Consider the following 14,195-nt stretch of genomic DNA (forward strand, 5'->3'; position numbering starts at 1 on the left):
TTTTCAAAACCATTACTGCTTCGTTATTACTAGCTACATTTGTGTAACAGTCAGTTTTTAAAGACCCATTAAGAAGTTTTCATTCATGATATTAGTTGTGTGCTTACAGTCATTTATATTAGTGAGATAATTCTAGGTAAAATTGATAATATGGCCGTGGACGCCCATGTGAAAAGATGTAGTGCCAGGACCTCCCATATGAAAGATTTATATTTTAAACTTAAAAGAAAAAAAAAGTGTTCCAAATAAATTGTCAAGTTGTTGGATACACCTTAACACATTGTCAGAACTGGGATTTGAACTTGCAACCTCACGTTCTTTAAGCAGGTACCATTACTCAGTGAGCCTCTGAACTTTAGTTTTTTGATGCCTCAGATTGAATCGATTTCACTGTCCCTTACACCAGTAGGGATACTATTACTAGTCCTGTGTAGTGGAAGAAATCTAGCATTAAAAGTGAAAACTATCACTAAAATTGATACGTATTGGCCGCAGACCTCCATCTGAAAAGATTGTGCTGGGGTGGCTATAATAAGGATTTGTTTAAAACGTCAAGATTCTTCAAAATGTAGAATTGTTATTTGTAGGACTTGAACCCAGGTCCTTCAAGACATGCAGAGAGCGTCTTTTCACAGTGAGCTATTGAGGAACTATGGAACAGCCAAATAGAATAGATTCATCACAAAAAGTTTTTTTTCCCATAAACATTGAAATATCTAAGCTAAACTAAATCATTGTAACTGCATATATTTTTTTTTTTTTTGATGCGTATTTTGTTACAGTAATTAAGGAAGTGAAGGGACAGTGGGGGTTACAGTGGTTCTTCTTTCATCTGAAGCATGTTTTCAACGCCACACTTAAAAGCACTAAAGAAACATGTGGAAATGTGTGGAGGTGCCATAGGCAAGCGAGTTCCTGCATGGATACCTAGGCGACCTTGTATACAAGGCCAAAGCAGGTTCAAGTCCCGCCTAGGCACTGAAGCACATACTCATCGATGTACTCTGTTACCCCCGGTGTACGGGGATGCAGTACAGTGTAGTGGGGCCGGGGAGCGTTTAGCTCCCCGGTGTTTCCACACAGTAAAACCAGGTGTTTATGGCAAAATATATCACACCTATCTGAACTTTTTTAATAATATTGTGTCATTATTTCATGTGGGTTGTTAGATGGGTCTTGTTGTTGTTAGAGCTAATAAGGCTAGCTGTCTGTATCATGTGAACAAACACAACATTATAACATTAATGTGTGTTTATTTTCATGGCCAAAATACAAAAGAGCAAGTCAAAACCACAAAGAGACGTGTCTAGAATGGTTGAGAGATGGAGTAGGGGTCTGAAGGTTGGACTCTCAGCACAGAGGTTCCATGTTCAAATCCTCGTCGTCACATACTTCAGTGTTGTTGTACTTTGACATTTTCAAGGCCAAAATACAAAAAAGCCAGTCAAAACCACGAAGAGACCTATTTGGTATGGCGGAGAGATGGAGTAGTGGTCTAAAGGTTGGACTCTCAGCACAGAGGTTCCATGTTCAAATCCCAGTTGTCACATACTTCAGTGTTGTAGTACTTTGAAATTTTCAAGGTCAAAATACGAAAAAGCAAGTGAAAACCACGAAGAGAAACCTTCTGAGGGCCCAAAGGTGCGTTGGCGCAGTGGTCTAGGTGCTTGATCGGTTGCTTCTGCTACAGACAGTTCGCAGGTTCAAGTCCCATGCCATCAACGTAGTGGAGGACCATCGGGGGGACTGTGTCCCTCCCCTGTTTCCTGATAGTTAAAGGTGGGGGGTTATGTCTGAAAGTCCAGCTATAGTTTTACAGGAAGAAATTTAAAATGAATGATATGAGTGAAGGTAAGGGGAAAGGAAGACAGAGCGGAAAGGGTGGAGCGAGAACCATAATGGATGAAATAAAATCTATTATAATAGTTGTTAGATGATCTATATTTCATCCATTATGGTTTGTCTCTCCCCGCCCTTTCCTCTCTGTCTTCCTTTCCCCTCCCCTTCACTCATATCATTCATTTTAAATTTCTTACTGTAAAACTTTGCTGGACAGAGTTCTTTCAGACATAACCCCCCACCTTTAACTATCAGGAAACAGGGGAGGGACACAGTCCCCCCGATGGTCCTCCACTACGTTGATGGCATGGGAACCAGCAAAATGTCTGTAGCAGAAGCAACCGATAAAGCACCTAGACCACTGCGCCAACGCACCTTTGGGCCCTCAGAAGGTTTCTCTTCGTGGTTTTGACTTGCTTTTTCGTATTTTGGCCTTGAAAATTTCAAAGTACTACAACACTGAAGTATGTGACAACTGGGATTTGAACATGGAACCTCTGTGCTGAGAGTCCAACCTTTAGACCACTACTCCATCTCTCCGCCATACCAAATAGGTCTCTTTGTGGTTTTGACTGGCTTTTTTGTATTTTGGCCTTGAAAATTTCAAAGTACAACAACACTGAAGTATGAAGTATGAATCGAACTCGCAACCTTTGGATTAATAGGCTGCAACACTACCTATAGTGCTATAGCTTTGTCCAGGCTGATGTTGTCTGTTGAAGATCATAAACTCTTGCCTTCTGTCATGAACCAAACCAACACTAAGATCACTCGTTCACAAACCATTTACCAATAGAGAAATTGTATGTCTCCTCGCAACCGAAAACAGTGAAAGCAGCCGATCTACAAGCTCAGAAACACGTTGCTATCTGAAAAGTTTTGAGATTGTAGATCGGCTATTTTCAGAATGAAATATGTCATACATTGAAAAAACGTACTCTCAAATAAGCATTTCAGGTTATCTTTACCATTTGCACATGTATTCATTGATACAGTCATGTTGTTTGCAATTCAACTTAAATGAAGTCTGCACCAAGTGAGGCTTGAACTGGCGACCATGAAATTGTGAGGCACTCATTTAAGGGAGACGCCATTGGACCAACAGAAAAGATTCCGTGAAAAAGGAGATCACACAGATGATACAGTTTCACGCAAATAGCTGAAAAATCCTGGGTTTAAGTGTTTTTCAAACTGCTCAAAATTGCGGACAATCTAAGGGCGGAGCTTACTGGTCAAAGCGATAGATGTGTTCCTCATGAGTCAAGGCACAAGTGTAAGCAAGTTTCACGACTTTCGGCCAAACGAGGCATTACTTTTGCCTGTTTAAAGTTTGCATTTTCAAAAAATTGCTATAGCGCCCCCCTTTGGCCAATTGGAGTGAGATTGGTTTCAGTGATATTTGGAATGACTCTCTACATTACTGCAACGTTTCAAAGAAATGTGAGTCTTGCATGTATGTGTTAGGGGCAGATGAATAATTTTCATAAAACTGCAATAGTTGAAATCTATTTCCTCCTGGGATTTTTGAGTAATCTGCACGACACATTTTACACATGAACTTAGGACCTTTGCCGACAAAACAAAGCAGCGGATTTTCCATAAGTGAAAAAATGCAGAAGTTATGAGCCAATAGCTGTTTTTCATATAATTCAAAATGGTGGGCGAACTAAAGGTCAGAGGTCAAAAGTAAGACCACGAAAGTTGTCGGGCATGAAGAGACGCATGTCTGTATCGAAGTTTCATGGTTGTAGGTCAAACAGGGCATGAGTTGTACCTGTTCAAAGTTGGCACTTTCAATTGAGTGCTATAGTGCCACCCTTTGACGAATGAGTGTGAGAATTATTTCTTGATAGTTTTTCATGAGCATCTACCATATGGCCGAGTTTCGGCCATATGGTATATGCACGGTTAAGCCAGAACTGCCATAAACAAGTATTTTTCAAACAGCTCAAAATTGCGGACAATCTAAGGGCTGAGCTTACTGGTCAAAGTGATACATGTGTTCCTCATGAGTCAAGGCACAAGTGTAAGCAAGTTTCACGACTTTCGGCCAAACGAGGCAAGACTTATGCCTGTTTAAAGTTTGCATTTGAAGTAAGATTGGTTTCAGTGATATTTGGAATGACCATCTACATTTCTGCAAAGTTTCAAAGAAATGTGAGTCTGCATGTATGTGTTAGGGGCAGATGAATAATTGTCATAAAACTGCAATAGTTAAAACCTATGGATACATGGGATTTTTGAGCAATCTGCACGAAACGTTTAACACTTGAACTTTGGACCTCTGCCGACAAAACGATAGGAGTGGATTTTTTCTAAGTGAAAAAATGCAGAAGTTAGGAGCCAATGACTGTTTTTCATATAATTCAAAATGGTGGGAGATCTAAAGGTCAGAGGTCAAAAGTCAGAGGGTGAAAGTTGTTCAGCATGAGGAGACGCATATGTGTATCCAAGTTTCATGGCTGTAGGTCAAACAGGGCATGAGTTGTACCTGTTCAAAGTCGGCATTTTGCTATAGCGCCACCTTTTGACAAATGAGTGTGAGAATTATTTCTTGATCGTTTTTCATGACCATCTACCATATGGCCGAGTTTCGTAAAAAGCGACAGCACGGTTCATCCAGAACTGCGAAAAGTGGCAGAAGGAGAATCGGAAGTATACAGGGAATAATAAAACAGGTCCAGAGCTGAGCTCTGGCCCTGTAATAATACCAGCTAACATCCCTGCCTTGTTGACATAATTATTTTAGCCTGCTTTACATTATGTTCTTTATGGTAGTTAGTTAATAACAATCATATCTTTGATTTATTGAAGTGAGGGAATGTATTCTATTATTTCTTGATACATTTCCAGTAATCCCATCAGCGTGTTTGTATGTTTGGAATTGTAACAGCTGAAATCAATAATATATCAGTATTCTGATATTAACCTGCGGGCCGCATTAAGTGAGGGTGGGGGCCGCATGTGGCCCCCAGGCCGCCAGTTGCTATGCTCTAACTGCACCACTGGGGTTCCCTGGAACAAAACCTTTTCAGATGGGGGCCGCGGCAAAATACATATCAATTTGGAAGTCCTTGACTTGAAAATGTTTGAGACCCACTGCATAGGACACAGAGCCCCATTTGATAACATTTCTCTGGGACCCCACCCCAATCTGCACTGTAAACTCCTCAGTGTTATTTGTCCTTTAGCTATCCATCACTTACCTGGGGACCCCCTCGCACCTCTATTGGTACATTTATGAATTAAGCATCAACTTTATTCAAGACAATGATAGCATACTAGCACAATTTCCTGCCCACCACCAGGTGTCACTGTAAGCTCAGAGAAACAGGACAGAGGGGAAAGGGAGGGTTACCAAGAGCCTCTACATTTCAAATACATATATTGTACTTTTGACTCATTTGCATTGAATTAACCACTTATGCCATATTTCAAATATAGTGAAAGGAGCAGATCTACAAGCTCACAAGGCATCGCATATTTGACCAGGAGTATCTGTACGTTGACTCAAGTACTGGAGTTGAGTACTTTCTCCACCATTCCCTGGGAGTAAATCCCCTTGGATGAAAACTGCATACATGGGTGGCTCACCAGTATACATTTCAAGATACCGATCACCAGTTACAAGGCCCTTAACAACCAGGCTCACCGCTACCTCTCTGACCTCCTCCAGCTCCCTCAGGTCTGGTGATGCCAACCTCCTGGACATCCCCAAGACAAAGAAACGAACCTGGGATGGCATAGCTTTCTCAGTTGCCGACCCCTCCCCTCCTCCTCACTCCCAGCTCACATCAAGTTTTTAGATGGGGCACTTGTAGAATCGGCCTCAGGTCTTAATGGTGATGAGTGATTTATACCTACAGTAGTTGACAGATGCTAGGTCCACTGTTTACCTGGTATCATAACGTTTAAATTGTAACTCACTGAAAATAGCCGATCTACAAGCTCACAAGCATGGCGTGTTGTGAGCTTGCAGATGGGCTATTTTGGCTGCATGACACGCGCGCGCAACCACGTGTAATTCAGCCATTACTCTCTGGGCTGTCCATCTGCACATCAGACGTCGCTGCTTGCATCACGGGCCCCAGCTGTTGCTGTGTCACAGCTTGTTTACACTAGGGGCCCGTGGTTATGTTTGACCTAGTTGCTAAAAAAAGCCCAGGAGGCGAGGCAAACGTCAAGGCACACTACAGATTAAAGCAGAGACAGGGAAGAAAGGGGGGGAAAGGAGATGATCAATGCTTTTAGGACTGGGTGCTTACAGTACACTTACATGGTGCAATGAGGCTGAAACAAATATCGATGACCTCACAGGACCAGGGATGCACTGATTTCAAGTCTTTATTTCCCCTGCACACATAATGAAGGGGGCGGCAGTGGCTCAGGGGTAGAGTGGCCGGTAGGAAGTCGTGAAGCCGCTCCCGATGAGCAGGTTGGTGCCTTGTATGGTTTCCTCTGCCATCTGTGTATGTGCGTGTGTGTGTGTGAATGGGTGAATGTAATGCACAATCTATGTAAAGCGCTTTGGATAAAAGCGCTATATAAATGCACCATTTACCATGAAGGATGCCACTTCTTAATCATTTTCAATCTTGTCCGTTTAAGCATTCAGCTGTTGGGAGGAACTGATTCAAAGCGGCACATTTGCACTGGAAGTGGAAGCATGAACAAATCCCGTCCAATAAAACCCACTTACAATAGTGTTGCACTGGGAAAATAGCATGGACAAGTTTTGACAACTTACCTATAATGGCATTTATTTTAAAGTGTTTTTAAAATAAATAAGTGTGTAAATTACTCACCATTACATTCAAAATAATAAAGAGATTGACAACAATACCCACAATCCCTCAGCACTCTGCTCAGCTGTTTCCAATGCTCATTTGTTATATATCATGTGCTTCTTTCAGTCACCCTCAGTTTGGGAGTTGCAGTAGAGTTAGAGCGTCTGTCTGTGAGTCAGACATATTGCACATGTACGGTTCTGTCCACACACATGAATACGGTAATCGGTTTATCTGCATGATCGAGTCCCACTGTCATCGTTCATGGATTACCGTCGATCGCAAAAACTGCAGTGTTTGAGCTTGGGTCATTGGCTCGTGTCTGAGTCCTGGGCCACGCCCTCATTTGGTGGAAAACTAAGCAGCTCCTTGATCCTCTCCAGGTCCTGGTTGGTCACCTCAGCCTGGGCTCCGGGGCTCAGGTCCCCAATCAGCTCATCCGTCAGCTGCAGGCGGGCGGACCTTTATGAGGGAAGCCATGCGATTGGTTATAAACACACAACAGTCACAAGTGATCATGGCCCGTCATTGTATAAATCTAGGAAACCCAATCAGCGTAATGAGTGGGAGGGCGAATGGGACATAGTACTACAAGTTGTATTGTGATCTAATATTATATGTTGTCTTTCCCTGGTGACACGGCTGTGTTACACTAAAGCGATTTAATTGCCTGAACCTAACTGTACTATTATTTGCCTTTACCCACTTAGTCATTAGATAGGGATTACTGATTATTTATCAAATCGAATTGTGTAAATATTTAGTGAAAGCACGAATAGCCATCCCCACCTTATCATCACAGTATCGAAATCAAGGTATTGGGCAAAGAAATTATGTGATTTTGTCCATATCGCCTAGTTAAATTATGTAATCATAACTTTCAGTGAATATAGTACTTTAAGTAATACAGTATTGAATGTCTGCACTTGCCTAAAAATAAAAAGCAAAGAAAACACATTGTCAATGAAAAGCACATTACAGTACACTGAAAACATGTGCAACTGCAAAAGCAAAGTCAATTGGTATGCTGGGGGGGGGACGGGGGGGACACGAGCAACATGGTCTGCCCAGTGGTCGATCCAGTGGTCTGTAAAGCTAGCTCCCTCGTGGGGGCATTATTGTATTTTGAAATGACATGTTGATGTGAGACTGAAAAATACACACAATCAACCAGGTTGGCCCGAGTAACGAGGAGAGGAATATATACATTATGTTCATCACCAACATGTTCATACAGCCACATATGAAGATATGTAATTATGACCCGATTTAACAGGTTCATAGACACACAACACATACCATAAGAACACAAACACACTGGTCATTTGTGCAGAGAGACAAATGCAGTGGTTGGAAGAGTGTGATATGAACTCAGATACTGGACCCACAGTTATAAAACAACTTTCGGTTGTGAATGCTAATGGTGAATAAAACATATTGTTGAAATAATAAATCTACAACAAGGTGAAAATGTCCTTGTGTAAAAAAAAATAGTTTTAATGTATTCAAAGTCAGCAACTTGAACAAAATGCTGTTTAAATGTACAGCCATGTATCCCTGCATTAGATTAAACTCTTAGTTCAACAGAGCTATTAGCCTAATAATAGTGATATAATAGTGATATACTCACAGATAACACAGAGCAACGTGTGACCTCTCTTCTGCTGTGATGGACCCTGAAAAATCACCAAACTAGTGGGGTTGTGTGTGTGTGTGTGTGTGTGTGTGTGTGTGTGTGTGTGTGTGTGTGTGTGTGTGTGTGTGTGTGTGTGTGTGTGTGTGTGTGTGTGTGTGTGTGTGTGTGTGCGTGTGCGTGTGTGAGAGAGAGAGAGAGCGAGAGGATGTCCGCTTCTCAAGACATCTGCTCTGCTCTCTCTCTCTCTCTCTCTCTCTCTCTCTCTCTCTCTCTCTCTCTCTCTCTCTCTCTCTCTCTCTCTCTCTCTCTCTCTCTCTCTCTCTCTGTGTGTGTGTGTGTGTGTGTGTGTGTGTGTGTGTGTGTGTGTGTGTGTGTGTGTGTGTGTGTGTGTGTGTGTGTGTGTGTGTGTGTGTGTGTCTAACCGGCCAATCAGCACCATTTCAACTGCATGATGTCAAACATCTACATACACGTTCAGATTTCAAATATAAAGTGCTTACCTCATGGCCACGGATGTTACAATTATGTACGGGACCTCAGAAGTACCCGTATCCTCAGTATTGTCTAATAAAAAGCATTTTAATCCGATCGGTGACCATTTTCTCCGAATGCTTTCAACTACTGTATGTGACCCTAGCGGTTGGGAGGTGTATTTTACATTGTAACTCAATGAGAAAATGGCAACCGAACGGATTACAATGCTTTTTATTAAACTATACGGAAGATACGGGTACTTCTGAGGGACCGTGGATAATCGTAACATCCGTGGCCATGAGGCAAGAACTTTATATTTGACATTTGAACGTTTATGTAGATGTACGGACCAAAAAAGGAGAAAGTGCAAACACTATTTTGAAGATCATCTGTATCAAGGCTTGTGACATTGTAGATGTGCTATCTTTTTGTGAAAACTTGAACCCAAAATAGGAATGTCATGGTTATAGGTATAAACCAGGTTATATAGTAAGGGATGTGTTTTTGTAATAATAATAATAATAATAATAAGTGTAGAATAGCTCTATTCTGATAAAATTGCTATAGGGTTTGTTCAGTAACAGCGAGGGATCTCCCCATCTTCTCCCGCTCATTAGTAAACAGAATTTTCTGAATATACCAATTGTATCAGTCAGGTGAGAGAGAGAATTCATACAGGATACAGGATTAACAAGTGAAATGGGGAGTGAAGAGAAAATTGGAACACTACACAATTTCAGCTCATAAATGGTTACTCTCCTGATGTTCTGTTTCTCTCTTTGAAGATTTTAATATGCAGAGGTTTGAGGACCTTCTATGGCAGTGGTTCGCAACCTGTGGGTCGGGACCCCCAGGGGGGTCCCCACATTATTTTTGGGGAGTCCCCAGATGACAGTGAAGTGACAATTTAAGGACTTTTAATACCTTTTTAAGAGCAAAAAAAAAAACGAAAGAAAGGAAAGAAAAAAGGCCATCACTGCATCAAAAGTAATCAACAGACTATACTATAAAATCTGGTCAAACATTGACCAAATTGGCAAATAATATAGGGAAAGAGATACAAATTGTCACAATCTGGTGGTGTGGCGAGGACCCAAATGCAGGACAGCAAGGCAGGCAGAGTTCAAAACCCCAGATTGGGTGATTTATTACAAAATAACAGGGAACACATCCCAAACTAACATGATACAACACTAAACATGATGTGACACCAAACAATGACTCCACAAAGACTGGCAGGGGAACAAGACTAATATACACATGAGGACTGATTACACATGAGAAACACCTGGGGAAGACATGAACGTAGAACCATGAAAACTAGAACAAGAACATAACATAGAAATACAAGGCCTAAACAAGACAGGCAAAGTCTGACTGTGACAAAAATGAAAATAGCTCGATCTACAAGTTCACGACGCATCGTGAGCTTGTAGATCTGCTATTTTCATAACATTTATCTGTGGAATCGAGTCAAACAAAATGTATTTAAAGGGATAGTTCACCCCCAAAATGACTAACCCTAAGTTTAGGGTTAAGGTTAGCCTTTTGGGGGTCGTAGACTAAAAGGGACACCATATTCTCGATCAGCGCGTCGCCCTGAACACGCCAATATAACTTTCCTCACACTAGACCTTATTTGGCTAGGGTTATGGATTCGCTATAACGATAAGATTTTAGAATCCGCCTTTCGGATATGTTGTACACGCGTGGATGCCCTCTGTGTCCTGGTACGACTTTCCTGCGAGAAGTTGGCTTTTTCCAGTTTGCCATTCACTAAGGTGTAAAGGTCATGCCTTCCAATTGTAACATCCGTGGCCATGAGGCAAGAACTTTATATTTGACATCTGAACGTTTATGTAGATGTACGGACCAAAAAAGGAGAAAGTGCAAACATTCTATGGCAGTGGTTCTCAACTTGTGAGTCGGGACCCCCAGGGGGTCCCCACATTATTTTTGGGGAGTCCCCAGATGACAGTGTTTTTGATAGCAAAAAAAAAACGAAAGAGCGGAAAGAAAAAAGGCCATCACTGCATCAAAAGTAATCATGTGTATGCAAGTTAATTTTAGTATGACCTTAAGAATGCATTTGTATCAGTTGCACATTTTGGGCTGCAGTCTCTGCAGTCTCTAATGAAGTCTCTTTGCCCTACAGTTTCTCACATTACATTAAGTAATGCAAAAAAACTATACAGAAAATGTATTAGAAACCACATAAAAACTTTTTATAACAGTATCCAGGGCATGTAATTACAGGAGGTCGGGGTAGAAGCAAACCACGCCTACTTAGGAGATCATTTGTAGGATTTGTGTACTACTTCGCCTCTAGTGGCTCCAATGGAGATTGTGTATCTTCCTATATTAACAATCTTTGGTTACCTGCCTGAACAAGCTGCGCATTATATCACTCTACAACAGGGGTTCTCAAACTTTTTTCTGCCACGACCCCATTTTATAGCGGAAATTCTTTGGCGACCCCACACTTATCTTTAGTGCAATTTCAAAATGGAAAATAAGAATATCTTAAAATAAAAGCATACTTGTTGTCCTTATATATGAATATTTTTGAAAATAATGAAATAAAGCAGTGATTCCTGCAGATGTGTAAGCATTATCTTCAATGAAATGAATAAATATTGTAGCCCAGCGCCGCAGCCCCAAAACACTGCTGCAACTCGCACCCCCATGTTGAATGATCAATTTCTAATCAGTTGTCCACCTTTGGAGTTACATAATGGCAAGGTAACAACAAAAGCCAAACCTCTACCAAAGTGGTCTTGCCCTTTAAAGATCATCTTGTGCGTCGCCTTACCCCTTATGCCTAAGCTTATTTTTTTGTGCCATTTTTCACTATTTTGAAAAACATTTTTTAACAAGCTCACATCTCATGTAGATCGGCTATTTAAAAATGTGATTCAATAGTACAAAATGCCTACAAAGTTTAGGTATGAGGGGTAAGATAGGACTCAAATTAATTATTATTTTTAAAAGACAGTAATTCAAATGAATAGGAAATCTTCCTCTTGTGCTGTAGTCGTGTATCACCACCATATGTCACTGTTGTCATATATATTGTGTGTATATATATATATTGTCAATGACTCAATCTGTCTGTCTGTCTGTCTGTCTGTAAGCAGTGATGATGATGATGATGATGATGATGATGATGATGATGATGATGATGATGATGATGATATCATCAGTGGGTGACCTCATACATGATGATGTCATTCAGTGACCTCAGATACATAGTGGGCTAAAGTCTTATTATTTGTATGTCAAAGATGATTAAAACCAAGTGGCCCATGGCCCTGTGCATCTAAACTAATTACAATATATTTCCTTCCTTAATAATATCATTTAAAAAGTGAAACTTTCATATTCTAATATCTGCATAAAGTGAAAGTTTTTTGTTGTTGTTTTAATCTTGATGATTATGTTACATACAGCTTTTGAAAATAAAATAATCCATATCTGAAAATGTTTGAATGTTACATAAGACCACAAAAAAATGATTTATAATACAGAAATGTCTACCATCGAAAAGTATGCTTTGATGGCAGCATTCAGCTCATCTGTATTGTTGAGTCTGGTGTCTCAAACCTGTACTTTTAGAGACACATGAACGTGCATTCACATGCATGCAGACGTGCACACCAACACACAACGGTGCAGAATAACCGATAGACTCTTTTGTATTCCTATAGACGTGGTGCTGACGTCACACACAGAGTTGTGGTTTCAGATGTATGAACTGTGCTGTAGATGAGCTGGTCAATAAAGTTATTATCACACATATTATTATATTTTTGAAAAAGTTCTACATTTAGTTGTGTTCATGATAGTGGTGACACTGTATTGTATACATAATAATGATAACTAATGTGTGATTGATTGATGAAACAATAAAATGAACATCATGGTAGTCTGTGGTCAATAAGACCTCTTCTGCTTCTAAACTCAAGAAATGGTTTTAGAGACAAAGCTTCCTCTTCCTGTCTGCTTTATTTCCTGCAGCACAAACAGTAGTGCTCTCTGCATTGTTAGATATTAAATATATAGTTAGTATTTTGAAAAATGACCTGGTCATTGTATTGTAATAGTATGCATATATCAAATAATAGTGGGCTAATTAAAGAAAGAAAGAAATGGCAGATGCTTTGCTTGTTTGTTTATTCTTCTAATTTCAGGTGTGTGTGTGTGTAGCAGCATCAATCTCTCACAGCCAGTGAGCTGGCTTTCCAAGGCAAATGTATACTATGCACATTGGTGCCAGAAAATATTATGAAAATAACACTAGTTCAATATGAATATAGTGAGTTATAAACATGTGACCATGTCTGTCTGTGTCAGCACAGTAGCAACAAGGAAGAACAAGCCACAAACAGGCCTACTGTACTCACACACTATACTCTACTCTAAAAGTAGGACTGGGTTGTACCAGCTGCTCATAAATACATTGCTAAGCTTGTGTGTAAAAAGGAAAGTCTTTTCTAATGATTTATCAAAGTGTTAGTTATGTTTAGACGTTACTAAGACATAGTCAGACACTGGTGGTGGTGGTGTGGTGAATCACTCATTGCAGCTTTAAAAGGATCCCTGTAAAAGGATCCCTGTGTGGTCTAGCCCTATGGAATGTTATTAGCATGTCTTAAAGGAGTAGTTCACCCCAAAAATGACTTATTCTCTATCAATTACACACCCCATGAAGCATTGAATTCATGGGGATTTTTTGTTTTTGTCGCATTCCTACGCCAATAATTTCATTACCGGCGGAAAGATGCCAATGTATTCGGTAGAAGACTCAAAATAGACTCTGAGTCTCCTACCGGAAATACACCCGGTCATCAAATTATTGGCTCAGGAATGCGTAAAAAACAAACAAATCTCCATGAATTCAATGCTTCATGGGGTATGTAATTGAGAGCAAATAGGTATTTTTTTTGGGTGAACTACTCCTTTAGTAAAAAACAACTTAAGACGTTCTAAGGTTAATATGAACATCAAAACAATATTTTAAACACATTTTATCAGCACATGCATTCCATACAGTCCACAGGGCTGGACCACACACGGACACATGACATCATCAACTTGCGACGGGTGTTGGCCCCCCTTGAGTAAAAGATGAACTATTTATGAAATATTTATTTTATTTGAGTTATAGAGGGCAATTATAATGTATTAAGTTATTTAGTTATTAAGAATTTTGCTTATTTGCCATGGGGATCTTGAGAGGGACAGGAAACAAAACACACAACACTACAAAGAACAGGAGAGCACTTGAAATATGAATCAAACATGTACTGTAGTGATGATCACATCTATACAATCTTACTGAAACAACGCTCACAAAAGACAGGCTTGCACCCTAACCACTGCTATGAGGTCGCCTTATGTTTGGGCATCATGCTTTCACCAGATCAGAACCCAAGTAGTTTGGTGCTGATTGGTCCAGC

The sequence above is a fragment of the Gymnoscopelus microlampas genome (assembly GCF_963454915.1).
Source record: "Gymnoscopelus microlampas genome assembly, chromosome: 11".
Taxonomy (NCBI): Eukaryota; Metazoa; Chordata; class Actinopteri; order Myctophiformes; family Myctophidae; genus Gymnoscopelus; species Gymnoscopelus microlampas.